The sequence below is a fragment of the Canis lupus genome, chromosome 6 (assembly GCF_003254725.2).
Source record: "Canis lupus dingo isolate Sandy chromosome 6, ASM325472v2, whole genome shotgun sequence".
Taxonomy (NCBI): domain Eukaryota; kingdom Metazoa; phylum Chordata; class Mammalia; order Carnivora; family Canidae; genus Canis; species Canis lupus.
This window is the reverse complement of record NC_064248.1, coordinates 26,869,638-26,887,740: the sequence shown is the minus strand read 5'-3', so window position 1 is coordinate 26,887,740 and position 18,103 is coordinate 26,869,638. Positions and strand designations below refer to the sequence as shown.

General features: G+C 49.2%; 1 protein-coding gene and 1 long non-coding RNA gene across 2 annotated transcripts in view; one reads left to right on the top strand and one right to left on the bottom strand.

Moving 5' to 3' along the window:
* XYLT1 (xylosyltransferase 1) overlaps nucleotides 1-18,103 on the top strand; it is a 306,267-nt gene that overhangs the window by 37,036 nt on the left and 251,128 nt on the right. The gene's annotated exons all lie outside the window — the stretch shown is intronic.
* On the bottom strand, nucleotides 12,593-14,633 carry LOC112640328 (uncharacterized). Its single transcript, XR_003123981.3, has 3 exons — nucleotides 14,180-14,633; nucleotides 12,935-13,034; nucleotides 12,593-12,792 (listed from the first exon to the last, which is right to left on the bottom strand). It is a non-coding gene; the product is annotated as an uncharacterized LOC112640328 (long non-coding RNA).

Below are 18,103 nucleotides of genomic sequence, written 5' to 3'. Positions count from 1 at the left end.
CCGGGAACGAGTCCCACGTCGGGCTCCCTGCATGAGCCTGCTTCTTCCTCTGCCTAGGTCTCTGCCTCTCTCTCTCTCTGTCTCTCTGTGTCTCCCATGAATAAATAAATAAAATCTTAAAAAAAAAAAACTTTGTGTAGACACTTACAGACTAGAAAAAAAAAAATCCCTTCATCAAATCACAGTGTCTGGTTGGGGTGGAAAAAACCTAGGGAAGAGCAGTCATGGGAGGCAGGCAGGACTGGCTTTGTGAGCATGTGCCCTGAGCGCTGGGTCCCACGCTCCAGAGGGTGCCTTGATGGCTTTCTTGCTCTGCTGTCACCATCTTGAAATTCTTAACAGCTTTTGAGCAAGGCATTGCCCCCCCCCCCCGACCCCCAACTTGGTTTTGCACTGGGCCAGACGACTTGTGGATCCAGCCCTGGAAGCCAGGGACAGGATCAGAAGACCCAAGCCATGAGCCATACGTGAAAGATGAGAGCAGTGTGCGCGGCGTCCTGTCAGCCGGCGGCTGAGCCATCCTGAACCAGTGATTGCATTGTGACGTGCTGGCTCCCTCTCACCTTGCTTTGTGCCCAGGGAAGAAAGACCACTTTTAATGATTTCCTGAATTAAGCATTAGAGATGTAAGTCTGCTCGTGCAGAGGGGGTTCAAAGTAAAGTTCAGATTACCTCCAGTTAAGGATGGTGTTTGATCCCTCACAACTTGAGCGTAATTGCTTTCGGAGGATGTACGTGGCACTTTTCTCTGCAGAGTCAGTGAGAGATGCCGCTTTTCGAAGAGGGTGTTCCTTAAAGAAATTGGGCTCCCATCCTGCTGCAGGTTGAGGTCCTTGGGGACTTCTGAGCGGTTGGGGTTTTCAGGCCACAGGTCACTGGTGGAAGCCTCCCAATGGGGCCACTTCCTCCTTGTCCCTGTGGGGAGGAATTTCATCCAGTGACCCTGCAGGCAGCTGATTGAGTCTGAAATAGCAGCCTCCCAACCCAGCAGGGACCAGAACAAGGAACATTGCTGTAATTTCTTTCCTCCTCCCCTCTGAACGATTGTTAATCAGGAGTCTTTTGGAAACAAAAAATAAAAGGAAAGTGAGAGAAAGGAGACCTACTTTGGCAAAGCCAGTGGAAAAATACTGCTTGGTCTGCAGGTCCCCGGAGCCACTGGGTGGCAAGTGGGCAGGGGGCTGGGATGTCTCCAAAGCTCAGACACATGAGTGACCCCTCCCCTCATCACCCAGAGAGGCTTTTGGCGCTTTGCGAGAAACCAAAGGCCATTTGATGATCCTAGTTATAACTGTAAATAATTCTGCGTTTGTCATCATAGCTGCAGTGTGATGCATTTATTGAGCATCTGCTAGGTGTCTGGTTTTAGGCCATGTCCTGCATATCTCCTAAAACTTACCACAACACATGGCCCAGCTCTGTTCTACAAGTGGGAAGTCCGTGGCTCTTAAGGTTTGACTTGGCCAAACGCGCACAGAGAGTAGGGAACGAGGCCCTGTTTGAGCTGTGCGTGAAGCCAGAGCTTGGGTCATGTCCCCTCACCTACCCTCTGACCTCACTGTCCCCTCTGAGGCCACTACTGCTCCCTCCCCAACATTATGAAGTGGGGAGCTGGCGCATTGAGAAATTCCAGCAGATTTGAACCTCAGCAATTGTTTCAGAATGTAACTGAGATTTAGGTGGTAGACAGGTGAACATTTTTTAAAAGCGTATTTACTGTATTTAAAGGAAATATCTATAACTGGTATATTAAACCTGTGATTTGGGAGCGAACTAGCAGTTCCTTTCAAAACATGAACGTAAGAAAAGAAACCGTGAGTCTTTTAAATAAAAATAGTCGTGTGGGTGAGATGTGTGTATGGCCTGCCGGTTCAGCTGTTCTGGAAACATCTTGCCTGAGCGCTTGGAACAAGCCTGCATGCAGTGTTGGGGTGGGGAGCAGTGCAGAGCCCGGTACCCTGACAAGGAGACTTTGTTCTTGGTGGGAAAGAGCATGAGCAAAGTTGTCAAGGTTTTAGGTTTGGTCATCCACGCTGATGGTGCTGTCACCTTCTCCTCTCCCATGGAGATGGTCTCACCAGCTGTTGCCAAACCCCAGACACCTTCAGTGACTCTCAGAATTATTCACGTGTGTTAGCAAGAAGCTCTTACTGCAGCCTGTGAGGTTGCACATCACCTCTGCCTACCATGGTATTGTCTTGTACCGGTCTGTAGCTCATTATGCCACACCAGCCTTCTCTCTGTCCCTTATCTCAGGGCCTTTGCACTTGCTATTCTTTTTTTTTTTTTAATATCTATTCATTTATTTGAGAGAGAGAGAAGTTCAACCAACTAAGTCACCCAGGTGTCCCTCTTTTTGCCTAGACCACTTCCCTCCAGATATTTGCATAGCTGATGTCTTCTTTTCCTTCTGGTCTTCACCCTAACATCTACCTTGTTAGAGGGGCCTTTCCTGTTCACCTGCTAAGGGCCCCCTCTCCCAGCATCACTTTCTATGCCAGGGGTCTGGCTGAGTTTGCTGATCCCTGCTCCATGCTATTACCCCCCCTTTTTTTTTTAAGGTGTTGTAATAACATTTATCACTATCTGAAATGATCTCATTTACTTATACCTCACTTTGTCTCTTTGTATGTAGAACATAAGTCCAGTGAAGGCAGGACCATGCACCTTCCTTCCTGCTTAGTCTGTATCCCTAGCACCTTGCATACAGTATGCTCTCAATAAACGTTTGTGAAATGGATGGATACTGTCACTGTGGGATTCCTGTAGTCATTTATTCTCACTTCCTTTGCTCCTTGCCATGTACGGAACATTGGAAACAGAGCTCATGGACAAATACGTGAATAGTCATGGAAGCAGGTGATGGTTGCACCTGACAAGCCAAACAGGGCAGAGAAGTAGCACAGCGTAGCAGGGCATGGACTCTTACAGAATCAGAGGCGGCTTCTCGGAGTGAGCGGTATCTGAGCTGAGATGGAAGGATGCATTTAAGCTCCCTGGGTGGAGAGGCAGGGCCTGGAAGAGCATTCACATGCCGGGAAGAGCCTGGGCGAGGACGTGGTGGCACCACACACCAGTCTGGTTGCGTGCTGCTGGAAGGAAAAGGCATCTGTGCAGGAGAGCACAGCCAGTCCAGGTGCCAGCACAGGTCAGATGAACCGCAGCAGGTGTAGGCCGGGAGTCTGGTTGGATGAGTTCTTAGGAACAATTGACAAAGGGCTTTTTCTAGAATATGACTTGGGCCTTCCACGTTTAAATGTGGGCTCTGATTGTTATGAACTCAAAGGTTGCAACACCCCAGAAGTTGAAAAGTTCATAGTCCATTGGATCTGACTTATCTGTTGAGCTAGCCTCAGTGTGAGCCAACCCCTAGAGTTGGCCGACACGTGGAAGCGAGCTATCTGGCGCCCTGTGTAATTGGTAGGTCTTGGCTCTCAAAATATATAGACGATGCTAATGAGCAGCTTTCCCGGGCTCTCACCCTGCCCTCATGCATGCATCTAAAACTCATCAGTTGTCAGCAGGGAGTTAAACACACAGGGAAAGGGCAGCATATGGCATGGAAGAGTGGGGAATTGCAAGCCCTGAATAAAATTTTATTGAGGTGGACCAGCCCTGCTGTTTACGAGGTGCTTAAAGGGAATTCGTGATCTGCAAAGCTGAAGACTGTTCTTCTTGTCACCCTGGTAAGGAGAGGAATCCCTGACACTCTGGGGACTCTCCCTCCAACTACTAAGCCCTGGCCAAGCCTTAATGAGGCTGGAACCAAGTTCAAGGGTTGAGGCTGATGCTGTCATAAGCCTCAAGGCTGCTGTGACAGGAGAGCCACAGGCGAGGGAAACAGACATTGATCCAGCACCTCCCAGGCTCTGGGGTGCTGGTGGGGTGCACACCTACTGCGTAGATGCACAGTGGATTCTAGAGCGTCCACGGAACATTCTTTCCAGCAATAATTACTTAATATTTTTTCTTTAAATGCACTTACCATTTACTTGGGCTCGGCCTTGACCTCTGCTATCCATAAAGCCATGGCATTAACGAAGCCGATTCTCTTTTGAAACACATGAGGGTAAATTTGTAACTATTAATGTTTTTTTTCCAAAAGGTTGGTTCACGAATGGCACAGGATAACTCACGTGCCATCGTTTCCGGTGCTCATGCTCTTACCTTCTTCAGTACTTGTAGGTTTGCTAGAAGGTGCTATTACTACTTTAATTTTGTAGGCAAGGAAGCAGACCCAGAGAAATTAGGCAACCCACCCAAAGCCACACAACTAAGAACAGCAGAGGCTGCATGTATTTGAACGCAGATCTTTCTGGCTCTCAAGTCCAAAGAGTAGGAGGATGTCCAAACATCCCCTGGACAGATGGACAGACTCAGAGCATCTCAGGACAGGCACAAATGGTAAAAAGGAGGCCAGACTTCCTGCCCTTCTCAAGAGGCAAAGACAGCTTCAGTGACCGACACTTAGGGTCCCATGGATTTGGGCTCCAGACTTTCTTAGACCGTCAGGACTGTCCCCAAGGCACCACTGCGTGGCTTGGAGAGCCCTTAGTCGTCCCATAAAATAACAGTGATCAATACCGACTCCCACACAAAGGCCCAGGCAAGTGAGGTGGTGAGGAGGACCCTGTGCAAACTGTCCCCTCCTTTGTCATGGAGGTTCATTAGTATTCAGTCCTCATTGAGGGGCCTTGGAGGCAAGAAATCATCTTAATGGGTTCTGAACAAGCCCAACTGCTGGCCATTGGGGGAAGGCCACAGGGAGCAGGGCCCAGCTCTGTCCTGAGTGGGGCAGTTTCACGGGGCCGCAGCCCACAGACACCACAGCTGAGTGAGGCATCCCACTGCATAGGAGGCCATGGGCCCACACTTGGGGGTGGCAGCTTGAGGACAGAATGGGGAGGGACTGAGTAGAGTTGGCAAGCCCAGCGAGATCGCCAGCAGGGTAGAGAACTGCAGTTGGCCATGGTGATCACATTTTCCCTTAAAACTCTTAGTTCTCCAGGGATGAGCTCAAATCTAGATAACTCAGCTTGGGGCCACCGGTAGTCTCTATAGAGCCTGGTGGGGATGATGGAGGCCCCGTCTTAGAGGGAGACCAGAGAAAGTGTCCCCCTGGGTCAGGGCTGTCCTACCCAGCAGGACCGTGAAGGTCACTGGCTGGAAACCCCACTTTGCAGTCCAGGCCAGATAGCCATTGACACGGCCTCCAATAAGAGCTACCTTATGTTTCTTTCCTTTCCTTTTTTATGTTATTTATTTATTTTTTAAGATTTTATTTATTCATGAGAGAGACAGAGAGAGAGAGAGGCAGGCGCCATGCAGGGAGCCCAACGTGGGACTCCATTCTAGGATTCCAGGATCACGCCCTGGGCTGAAGGCGGTGCTAAACTGCTGAGCCACCCGGGCTGCCCCTCCTTTTTTATTTTTTTTAAAGATTTTAAAAATTTATTTGAGAGAGTGGGTGAGAGAGAGAATGAGAGAGAGAGAGAGAGCACACAAGTGGAGGGGGAGCAGCAGAAAGGGAGAAGCAGGCTCCCAGCCGAGCGGGGGCTGATTTAAAAAATTGAGATATAGGGGCACCAATGTGGCTCAGTCATTAAGCTTCTGACTCTTGATCTCAGCTAGGGGCTTGATCTCAGGGTCATGGGTTCCAGCCTCAGGTTGGGCTCCATGCTAGGTGTGAAGCCCTCTTAAAAAAAAAAATTGAGACATAATTAACATACAATAAAATGAACAGATCTAAAATGTTAGTTCAGAGATTTAAGAGTCATATACAGCAATGTTTCCACCACCTAGAGCAAGGCATAGAGCATTTCCTCATAAAATTTCCCTGAGTCCCTTTACAAGCAACCCCAAGTCCCCACTGCCCTAAGCATCCTTTTCTTCTATCTGTGAGTGTGCATTAATTTTGATTATTCTTGGAATTTATAAAAAATGGAATCATATTGGGAATCATTGTATTGTGTTTGGCTTCTCTCAACATTTCTTCCTAAGATTTTATTTATTTTAGAGAGAGCATGCACAAGTTGGAGGAGGAGCAGAGAGGGAGGGAGGGGGAAAGGATCTCAAGCAGACTCCACACTGAGTGTGGAGCTGGATGTGGGGCTCGATCTCATGACTCAGAGATCATGACCTGAGCCAAAACCAGAGTCGGATGCTCAACCAACTGAGCCACATGGGCGCCCTCTTATGTTTCAAATACAAAGAAAAACATGTGTTACCAGTTCTCTATTATCTGTAAAACCAACCGTCTGAGCACCTGGTGGCTTGAAACAACCATTTTGTGTTATTCCTGATTTTGTCAGGATCCGGGATTTATATAAAGGAAGAGCTCTGGGGGGTGGTTTGCTTCTGCTCCACGTGGCCACCACTGGGACCGGGCAATCCACTTCTAGAAGGATTTCTTCATCCATATGTTTGCCATCGTGTTTCTTCTTGAGCTCCTCTCCCTGTGAGGCACCTTCTCCCCCTAAGCCTTTTGCCATGACGTTCTCTCACAGCAGAATGGACTCACAGTAGCAACACCTTCTCTGAGGCAGCTGGCCTCCAGGAGGCCAGAAGTGGAGGCTGGCAGGGAGGTGAGGGCTACCAAGGGAACTGGCACGGTATCATTCCTGCCATATTCTGTTGCTCCAAACAGTCACGGGGCCCACCTAGATTCTGGGAGGAATGGATTCTGGGAGCTGGAAAGAGAGACCCTACCCCTCTACTGTGATGGGGAGATGGGGTGTGTGTGGCAAAGAATATATGGGGTGGGTTACAGTTGCGGTCCTCTTTGGAAAAATACAGCCTGCCGCTCCTTAATTAGCAAAGATTTCTCAGAAGCTCCACAATGAAATTCCTGTCTCGAGCTCCCCTGGCCCACAACAGGGAGAGGCAAGGCATGGGTGTGTTTTTTCTTTTAAGATCAAAATATGTATGTCCAATTCTTAATTTTTTTGCTGGTTTTTCACAGGATCCTACTGTTTGATCTAAAAGGTTGCTCTACCAAGGTAAACCAGGTTGCAAAGTGAAAGTAGCCCCAGGGTGAGCCCAGCTAGTGGGGGAAGGACAATGTATGCGTATCTAGTATCCATGGAGGTTCTCGGGCACTGTCGCAGAGGCAGCTGGCTCGTGTTTGATGAGGTCCCAAAGACAAGGCCATCTGGCTTGGACCAGCTCACCTCCCACCCTGGTGTTTAAATCTGAAGTGGGCTTTACTGAGTCAATCAAGAAAGATTCAGTTATTGAAATGGAAGCAAATTTAGGCAGTAAATTGATGTTTTTGATTGAAATTTGCTTCCAAGCCAAGCCCTTGGGTCATTATTGGACATTCGCCTCTCTTGAAAAATATGGTGTAACAAATAACATGCACACCCATTCAATTGAACGTTTGGACCCCTAGCTAAAAAAAATCTGAGTAATTAGCCGAGGCTAACTTTTTTTTTTTTTTTTGAATGGTGCTAAACTTTGCAAAGAATAGTAGAAATAGCTGTCACTGTTAATTCTGAGAGGAGCTACCCCATTCAGTTGAGGTGTTCCCATGCAAGGGCACTAGAACTAGAAGGTGTGGTCTGCAACCTTGTCTCTGCCCCTTATAGGCTGTGACCATGGGGCGATCACTGATACTTATGATGAACCTCACTTTTTTTGTCTTTAAGATGAGGATGGTTATAACCTATTAATCATGGGACTGGCCTAGAAATAAAATGACACAGTACTGTTTTTAAAAACTGCTTTGTGAAATCAGATTCTTTATATATTGAGCCATTAATGCTAATAATAACTAACATGGCAAATTTCTATTATCTGCGAATTAACAGTAGTCATTTAAAATTTAAATGTATAGATTCTCTATTTTAAAACACAAAGTTAAAAAAAATTAACTGTATAATTCTGATATCTAGAGTCTGGGTACCAGCCGTAATTTGTGCACCGTGCTTTATGTATACCTAAGTTCAATTTTGGCCAAGCTACATAGTTCTCTCTGAAATTAAAGGCTTGATCCTGCAAAGACAAATGAGTAAGGAAGCCATTAGAAATGTTTTGCTGCTTTGAATAAACTTCAACCAGTAATTGAGCTCTGATGTTGAATGGGCTAATAAGTAACAGGTGGATTACTCTCATTATAATGGACATAGATCCAGTTATTTATCAACAAATGGTTCATTGAGAGCATACGAGGGGAAGTTCTCTTTGCCATGAGCTCCCTTGATGGTCTCCAAACACTACTGTCATGGAACGTTGCTCCCTTGAGCTGGCAATAGGCATCCCATACTCAAATCAAAGGGATCAGGCTTTCCCTCCCCCAGTTTACAGAAGACAAAGCGACTGATGGATCAGACTTTTCCCTATATGTGACTTTTTTTTTTTTTTTTTTTTTTTTACTGGTTCTTCTTACATCTTTGGCGTCTGAACCTGCTTGACCTTTGCTAAAATACAATGAAAGCTGCTGTCTGCAGTGCAGTGTTAAGTGCTGAAAGTTATTTCTGTTGGGAGCATTACCAGTTTCACTGGGTCTGCAAACAATACGATCACTCCTGAATTTAAGGATGATTGTATTATACTCTGTTACCAGGGATGGGCAGATCTGGCCCACTGTTAATGTTTGTGAATAAAGTTTTATTGGGATACAGCCATACCCATGCATTTACTTACTGTCTATGGCAGCTTTCACCTCTGGCAGAGGTGAGCGTTGTTAACAGAGACCTTTATGGCCTGCAAAGCTGAAACTATTTATTATATGATCCTTTACAGAAAAAGTTGTTGGCCTCTGCAGTACCATGGTGAGACAACACAAGAGCAAGCCGGTGCTTTTTTATTTTAAAAGACTTTATTTATTTGACAGAGAGCATGCATAAGCAGGGGGAGGGGCGGAGGGAGAGGGAGAAGCAGGCTCCTCAAGGAGCAGGGAGCCAGATGTGGGACTTGATTTTTTTTTTTTAAAGATTTTATTTATTTATTCATGAAAGACAGAGAGAGGCAGAGACACAGGCAGAGGGAGAAGCAGGTTCCATACAGGGAGCCAAACGTGGGACTTGATCCCGGGTCTCCAGGATCACGCCCAGGGCTGAAGGCGGCTCTAAACCACGGAGCCACCTGGGCTGCCCAGATATGGGACTTGATTTTGATTCCAGGACCCTGAGCTGAAGGCAGACACTTAACCAGCTGAGCCACCCAGGTTCCCCGCAAGCTGACTTTTTAATCTGAACTTCCTCTGGGATAGAAAGCTGCTGAGATTATTATCTTGTGACAACACTGTGTTTGAGCTGGAGTTCCACTTTTCCTCCAAAACCTGTAGCAAATATGATGGACATTATTTTTTTTAACGTTTTCCTTTTTAAGGGAACATTACATTATGGTTCAAAAGAAAAGAGAAGGGGGATTTGAATTTGTATAATCTGGTACAGATTGAATTTGTATAATCAAATACCACCTCTACCATTAGTTAATTCACACATTCAATTCTTCATTGAATCAACAGGTAAAAATATATTTATTACGTATCTAGTTGTGGCCGCTGCCTCAAGTGTGTACACCTAACCTGGATCCTGTGGGGTCCTGGCGATCTACTGAATTGCTCACCAACTTTGAGGCTTAAGCAGCGATTATTTCATAAAGTTTTGTGGTTTGACTGGGCTTAGCTGGATGGTTCTCCCTTGGATTTTTGCATGTGTTACAGTCAGGATACGGGCTGCGGGCATCTAAAAGTTTGGCTGGGTTGGATGCTCAGCATGTCTCGTTCGTATGCCTGGCAGCTGGTGCTGGCTGCTGGCTGGGAGCTCATCTGGAGCTGTCTTACTAGAGCACATGTGGCTTGGGATTCTTGCAGAATGATGGCTGGGTTCCAAAAGGAGGCTTCCCAAGAGTGGGAAGAACACTTCCCAGCAAGAACTTCTTATCACCTGGGCTCTGAGCTCCCAGGACATCACTTCTGCTACAATCTGTTGGTCAAGCAAGTCACTATGGCTAGCCCAGTTTCAAGGGGAATAAGATCCACGTCTCTGGGAGGGGAATGTCGGAGAATGTCTTGGCCTCTGGAATCTGACGGGTATGCATACAGTGGGGAGCCAGCCACAGTGGTTCTTCTGTTAAACTGCAACTTTTACAAGTCCTGATACAGAAAAAGAAGCCATGATGATAAGACAGCTTTTAATAGGGTGGTTTGGTCTGGAGAAGGGCCAGCGAAGGCTTCTTGGCAGATGAATATGGTGAGATGTGAAGATTAAGTGGAGTGAGCCTGGCGAAGAAGGGAGGAGAGAGTAAGTAATCCAGGCACAAGAAACAACCTGTGCGAATGTCCTGGGGCAGGACCACAGAAGGCTGGTGGGGCCAGAGCTGAGAGAGTGAGGGGAATGTGGTAGGAGTTAAGGCTTACTAGCTGGATACTGAAAGCCACAATTCCTGATCTCTCCAGACTTGAGTTTCCACATTGATAAAATGGGACACTGTTTGCCCCATGAGGCTATTGCGAGGATAAATTAAGAATACATCTGTGATGTTGCACAGCGATATTTTCTTTTCTCTTGGAAATGGCTGTTAACAAATGCAAGAGGGGATACCACCTTGCCCCTTTGTGCTATCCCCTCCTGCCGATTCCCTCCATCTGTCAGGCGCAAAACCCAGCCAGCAGTTCATGCCTTTGGAGTTACAGGCTATGTACAATGTCTCACCTAAACTGTTAAGTGAAGTCCTGCAGCGTGTGAAGAGTCCACGTGAACTGAGGTCGTTGCTTGGTCCCTATTTGATGTCTACACTGACCCCGACCCCAGTAGCACGCATAGATGCCACACAAAGGGCAGATTGCTCAGCTCGGCCAGGGCATTGATTTGCATGGCTTCTTCTCCAGCCCCCGGCTCACCGGCCGTACACCACACACGTCTCCATCCTCGTGCCCTTATTCTAAGAGGCCTTTTGTGATCGTGCAGCTGTGCACTGCGCAGGGCCGTCACCCGTGGACGCAGCAGCCGAGAGCTCTGTGACTGTCGTGCTCTCCGGCGGAACCTGGACCCTGAATTCCACCCATTGGGGAACCTGGACATGAGGGCCGTCGGCCTGGCCGCGGGGGTCGCAGCTCCTCTGGGGCCACTTGTAGAGCCAGCATCAGCTGATGGTGGCAGGCCCTTGGCTGCAGGAGCTGCCGGGGTTGGGGTTGGACCACGGGGCTTGCGGGAGTTTTGCTATCTCTCTCAAACACTCCCAGGCATCTGCTGTGCTTCGGGGTCCAGGTCCCGTGCGAGGCACTGGGGAGCTGGTGAAGGGGCCCAGGGCTGCTCCTAGGGATCTCGCAGTTCTGCTGAGTGGAGGAACGGACTTTTCCCCAAGCAGTGCTCCGGACGGGTGGGGTGCATCCTTTCCACTAACCGGGTCACGGAAAGGCCAGTTCTATATACTCCATTGGCGTGGGCTTCTGCTTTGCCCTGAAATAGCGTGGTCGTTCGGAATCGCCTTCCGAGACACCTGAGTGGCTCAGCTGGTCAAGTGTCTGACCCTTGATTTCAGCCCAGGTCATGATCTCAGGGTTGTGACATGGAGCCCTGTGTCCTGCTCTGTGCTGGATGTGGAGTCTGCTTGGGATTCTCTCTCTTTCTGCCCCTCCCCCTACTGGCACTTTGTCTCTCAAAAAAAAAAAAAAAAAAAAAAAAAAAAAGGAATCCCCTTCTCTACCCTGGATACCCTGGAGGCTCCCAGCAGGGGTGGGAGTGGAGAGTGGGCAATGTCTGGGGACATTTTTGGCTGTCGTGACTTGGGGGGTGGCTACTTGGCAGCTAGTGGGTAGAGCCCAGGGATGCTGCTAACCATTCTCCAGTGCACAGGATAACCCTACAAAAAAAAAAAAAAAAAAAAAAAAAAGTTCTGGTCCAGAATGTCAGAATTGATGAGGTTGAGAAGCCCTGCCCTGCTCCTGTCATCTGCTTCCCTCCTGTCACCAAGTCACCACCACCACCTTGGCTTTCTGGTAGTTCCCCAAACATGCCAACCCCTGAATGATTTTCAGGGTCTTCACGCCTGCTGCTCCCTCTGCCTGGAATGTTCTTCCCCAAGGTGGCCTCCCCAGATCTCCAGGTTTCTGGTAGGCCTCCCCGGACCCTTTCTTTTCCTTCATTGTTCTTTTCCCTGTGTGCAGCTCTCCGTTTATCCCACAATCACCCCTTCATGCCCCTCTTCCCCACTGGCCTGTAAGATCCGTAAAGACTTGAACCATAGCTGTGTTGCTGTGTCCTTGGCTCCCAGGCCCTGACACCAAGCTCAGTCTATATTTGTTAAAGTCAGGGGACAAGGATTGGGGGAGGTTGACAGTGGGCTCATCCTCTCTTCTGAGCCTCAGTTTTGTCATCTGTAAAATGGGATGATGATCATCCCTTCCTGGTGGCTTGCTGTGTGAGGTCAGTTTCTGATGTGTAAACCAAGCATTGTACGTGCTGCTGGGCACATATCATTAAGCACACAATAGGCATAAGTGTTGGGGTGATTTTTTGCCCCCTGGGGGTTGGTCTGATTCCCTCGAACACCCAGTTTGAAGGCAGAGTGAAGAATGGTGGCACTGACCATGAACTGGGCACTTTTGCATTAAAGTGTTTATTAAATCCTCGCCCCCAGCCTCTTGCTTCCAGAACTCTGTTCTGCAGGTGGGGAAGGGCATCTCAGGGTGGGAACAGCTGAGCAGGTGGCGGGCCTGGCACTCACGCACATGCAGGTGGTCCAGCCCCAGTCTTCCCCAGGACACTAAGCTCCCCGTCTCTGACTTTCACCTCGCTCAGCAGAAATGTTCATTTTCTCCTTTCCGATTGCCTGTGCCGAGGTTTCCTGTGGTTACAGTCGGGCCAAGATGATGAGTCAGATGGAGTGGGGGAGTGGGGGCTGCCGTGGGAGCGTGGCCTGGCAGGGCAGGACAGTCATAAGGAGACCTGCCCACACACCCACCCCTTGTCCCGTGCCCAGGTCTTACCTTGTAAAGGTGACCTAGAGATGACATGGGGAGGCCAGTGCTGTTTAAAGAAAAGTTTCATCTTCCTCACGGTTCCCCTGGAAACTCAAGGCAGGGCTTCCTAGGGGAGAAACAGCACGTTCGGATCAGGAGGGAGGGGAAAGTCTAGGCTGGAGCCTTATTGGGGTTCCCAGAGGAAAGGCGAGGCAGGGCAGAGTGAATGGCTTGGGACTGGCTGGTCTGGATAATACCAGGGGGCTTCGGTTCTAAGGGTGGTCTCCAGCGGCCTGGTGTCTGCCCCGACGTGACTTAGAGCAGCAGAGGTACTGGCTTATGTGTGAGCTAGATAAGGTGGGAGTTGGGGCGGTGCCGGGTCCAGTCTAGGAATCGCCTGTTTTGTATACAAAATGTGTGTCCCTGGCCGACCCTTTGCTGTGTGTAAGAATTGGCTAGTCCTGGGAGGCCCCCCCGCCACTGCAGTGCCAGAGCCTTAGAAATACAGAAAACGAGAAAAGATATATGTCAATGTCATTGACCCCACGATGCCCGGATGCCAGCTGGACAAAGACAGAATCGAAGAAGACACAGTGAGAACAGCTCCCTTCTTTGCTCACGTGTGGCCACTGAGCATGACTGCTAGGGAGTCCCAGGAGGGTATAGAACCAGCCCTGGACCCCCAAAGTACAGAGGTGTGCACTGGCAATACATATACGTATCTTGTCATCAGATGCCACCTCTTTTCTGACTAGAGCGTTGGGGCACAGCTAGGCCAACTGTGTCTGTGTGTTTCTGTGGGCTGTATGCAGTGAGTGTCTACTGTGTGTCAGGCTCTGGGCTAGGCGCTGGAGGTATAATGGTGAAGCCCATAGGCACATCCTCTAATCTCCTGGAGTTTATAGTTTAGTGGAGGAGACTGAGGTTCATTAGAGTGTGCAAGGGGTGGCCTGGACCAGTCTGAGGCACCATGGGAAGCCTTCTTGGAAAAGCGCCACCATAGCCGAGCTTGGAAGGGTGTTGTGAGAATGTTTGGTGTGGGCCAGAAGAAGGGGAAAGCAGGATTTAGCAGCCACCAAATGCATTTTTCTCCCAGCATTGAAGGCCCTGTGAACATCTCTGTGCCAAGAACCAGGACTGACCCCTCTTTTGAGTGTTCAAATCTGTCCTTCTGTGAGGTTGGGATACTTGGTGGGGTGTACTTTGCCTTATGGTGTATCTCTGCTTGAGAGATCCAGAGTTTTGGGGAAAAAGCGAGGAGTGTCACCATACCTGTTCACCCTGCGGCCACACTCAGCCCATGTGAGGCACTGGAGTCAGGTCCTGAACAGGTACAAATATAGTGAACACGGCTGGATTGTAAATCAGGTGTAGGATTTGACAAGTTATACATCTCTTCCTTCCTCCCTTTTCCCAACAGGACCATTAGGAAAACAACACCGCAGCTGGAGACACACCCCTATTGCAGTGTCTCTGGGCTGGGAAAGTAAATGTCATTGGATCTCCTTGGAGCTCCATCAGTTGGGCCACCTTCCAAGATGGTGGATGGTGGTTGACTGGGAGAACCCAAGGACGAGAAGAATTCCCAGCAGAGTTGGAAAGAACTTTGATTATTTCAATTCTCAAGAGCCTTCTCTGACTTCTCCCTTCCCTGCTCTGCCCAAGAAATGCTCATGTCAGACCGAGTCCTTCCCCCACTCCAGTCCTTGGTGTTTGTAAGATTGGAATTTGGTTGTCATGGCGTTTAATCTGTTTACATGGGTTTTATTCTGGTCTCTACACCATGGGCAGCGCGCGGTGGTTGAATCCAGGCAAAGTTAAGCTGGGGTTCTGGAACCCTTGGTGTGTGTGTATGTGTGTGTGCGCGCCTGTGTGCATGCGTGCTAGGACCACCTCACATGGGTATGAGTATTATGCCTTCCACACCTCTATACGTCTAAGGGTGCTATTCACGTATTTTTCATGTGAACGATTCCCTTAGATTTGGGCTGAACTGTAGCCCAGAGAACGTAAAGTCCACCTCACCAGCTGCAGGATCTGTGGATAACTTGATGGGGGGGCAGATTTGGGGGCCCAGAAAAGCCATCTTGCACGTACTTTTCACACACGCCCTTTAAGTCAAGTTGGCGTGAGATTAAGAGTCTCTGGGCGCCTGCCCATTGAAAACCTGATCTCTTGGGGCGGGGGGGTAAGATCTGGTTTCCCCTGCTGTGTCTCCCAAGAAGTGTGAAGGGGCTTTCTAAAAATAATGGGCCAGCAGAAAGAAAACATCCTTCCCACCTTGGGCCGCCTCGCCACCTACTGTTGAGAGCGGGGCTGAGTGTCAGCCGTGGATTTCACGATTTAACAGCTGGACTGTCTGTGCCCCCCACAGTCGGTAAGATGGGCCCCCTGCCCATCAGAGAGGCCGTCAGCATCAGGCTTTACTTCTTGGATGGTTTCTGGAGTGCCTGACTACGTTTTGAAGCCAGATAGGCACTGGGTCATCCTCCCAGGACAAAGCTATAGTGGGATGTTTTCATGGTTGCGCTCTTTTGACCGGAGCCGTCAGAGATTGGAGGTCTTGGAAAAGTCACCCTCTCAAGACGTGACCCTATAACTCAGAGCCAGCCAAGGAGCGTTTCGGCTGCTCTTAGAAGTGATTTTTCTCAATTCAGTGTCACGAGGCCTCCCGGCCAAAAGACTCCTTCAAAAAATAATAAACTTCCTTTCGTCGAGTGAAATGACAGGGATGCCTTATAAGCAATTTTTGGTGGCAGGACATTTTTAGCAGCCCAAGGTGAAGCTGCCAGTTCCTTGGAGAGTGAGACAATATAATTCAATTTGGATATAATATAATTAATTAATTGGGGAGCAAATTGCATTAAAGAGATAGCTCTTGGCCTTAACAGCACTCTTATCAGCAAACTAGTGCCGCGAAGGGGGTTATAATGCTGTTATTCCGGGTTTTATTATCAACATCAGCAGTAGCAGCTACAACTAATATTTTTTAGTTCCAATTTACGGCTCCAGGTGCCAGGTTGAGTGCTTGGCCTACGTGAGCCTGTGTTGGCCTCACCACCAGGCTGTGACGCATGCGCTGCTATGATCCGTGTCTAAGCGCAGGTTGGCTAACTTGCCCCCCAAGTCCTCCAGCCCATGAGGGCTGGGTTGCAGGGTTCAGACCCAGGCGTGGAGGTTCCCGGGCCCAGAGCAGGTCACGATTTTGGTTCTGCGTGTGGCACGGGCAAGGTAAACCCCATAGCAGCAAAGGCAAGCGGTGGGGCATTGTGGGGGGTCTGAGCTGGCCATTCCCGGTGTGGCCGGTCATTCTCTGTCCCCGCAGGACCTCCAAGCTGGACTCTGGTCGCCTCAGAGTCCCTGCAGGTCACCTGGTGACGTTCTGAGAGTTCCTTTGGAGTCCCTTGTCTGCAGCTAACACCCAACCTTACGCACACCCTTCAAATACCAGCGCTTGGCAGACAGCTGAGTACGTTCAGCGGGTATTCTCTCTCACTCTGCGACCGTCCCATCTTGTCTCCTCGCATGAGGAGCAAGGAAGGTAACTGTGGTTTAGAGCGTGCAGTCGTCATTGAGAGTCTGCCTGGACCCGAGGGAGCTTGAGGACTGTCAAGATACGGGGGGCCCGAGCCGCCAGGCCCCTTGAGTTCTTTGGTCTAACGTGTGTTTCAGCGTCATCTTTGTCTTCAAACTGCCGGCCTCTCTCCAGGCCCTTTCTTATTTTCTGCTTTCCAGTAAACTTCAAAATAGAATTAAATTGCAAGTTGGAAATGGACCTGTTACTCTTTCTAGCTCTGGAGGGGGAGGCTGGGGCGCACTTGGGCAGCTTCCTGCACTTTCTGTTCACTTTTAGAAGGCGGTTTGGAAGGAGGTCTTTGTAATTTTCATCTCTCTCTCTCTTTTTTTTTCATCTCAACTAAGGCTTTCTCCGCTTTTGATATGTGTCATTATGGGCAGATCCTTTGGCCCAGTTTCTAGAACTCAATTTGGGTCTTCGGTGCTGTCTAAATCTGGCCTCTGAACTCAGAACAAGCCTCAAAATGTCACAAGAGGGCCTCCTGAGGTCCCTTCCCCCCCAAAATCTAACATTTCTTATTTTTCTAGAAGCTAAAAACATACCAAACAAGAGTATCGTGCACCCCCCCCCCCCAAGCGGGTTTTGAATGAACTGGAGGGATGTTTCCAGTGTGAGGCTGGAAATCGGGTACATGGTGAGGAAATTTCGGAGTGAGCAATTGTGAGCATCCAGGTATGAAACTCAGGACTGAGTGTGGACCCCCCCCCACCCAAGGAAGCTGAGATTGCCTCCAGAGGGGCAGTGCTGTGACGCCCCAGAGGCTCTGGCTCCGTCGACTCCATGAGGATGTGTAATAACTTCAGATATACCACTGAGCACTTACCAAGTGTGCATCTCTGGGCCCAGTAAGGGCTTTAAAAAGCATGCTCCTGTTCATTCCTCTCAAAGAAATCGGCATGATTTCCATTGCACGGGGCAGGTAACTGAGGCTCTGAGAGGCTGAGTAGCTTGCTCAGGCTGGCGCAGCCTATAGGAGCAGATTCTGGATGCGAATGCAGACCTGCCTGATTCCCAAGGCCATAGGCCACACCGGACTCCTTATGGAGCTGGTTTCGGCTGGTGCCCCACAGATGGGTGGTGAGCAGGCAAAGGAAGGAATGAATAAGGGCAAGGGGCTCCAGTAACAAGAGTGACTTCTGGAAGTCTCTCTGACCCCTGCAGGAAGAGATACTCTGTGCTCCATTGTTGATTTTGCCTTGCATCCCCACACCCGGCCCAGGGCCTAGCATGTTCACTCCAAATAATTTCTCTTAAGGACACTGAATGCATGCAGAGAAGAAAAGGTCACTTCTTTTGTTTTCTTTTGAATGACCCATTGAGCTGGTCAGCACCTTCCTCTTTGTCCTAAAGGGCCTCCTGGTCCCTTTTGAGCCCCCCACCCCCACCCCAAGCTTCCGAGGGCTGTGGGAGAAGGTTGGAGGGAACACAGCTTCTCTTCTTCCCCTGGGCCTCCTTCACTCCACGCGTCTCCCCATCTGCTTTCCAGATGAGCAAATGACTCACCGGCTCCCCGCAGCTTTCTCAAACCTGCTTTTTGTCTTCCCCGCTCTCTTTCCTAATCTCTTGGGCAGAAGTCTTGGCTGCAAGAGATGGGAACCAACTCAGTCTAGTTTGAGCCC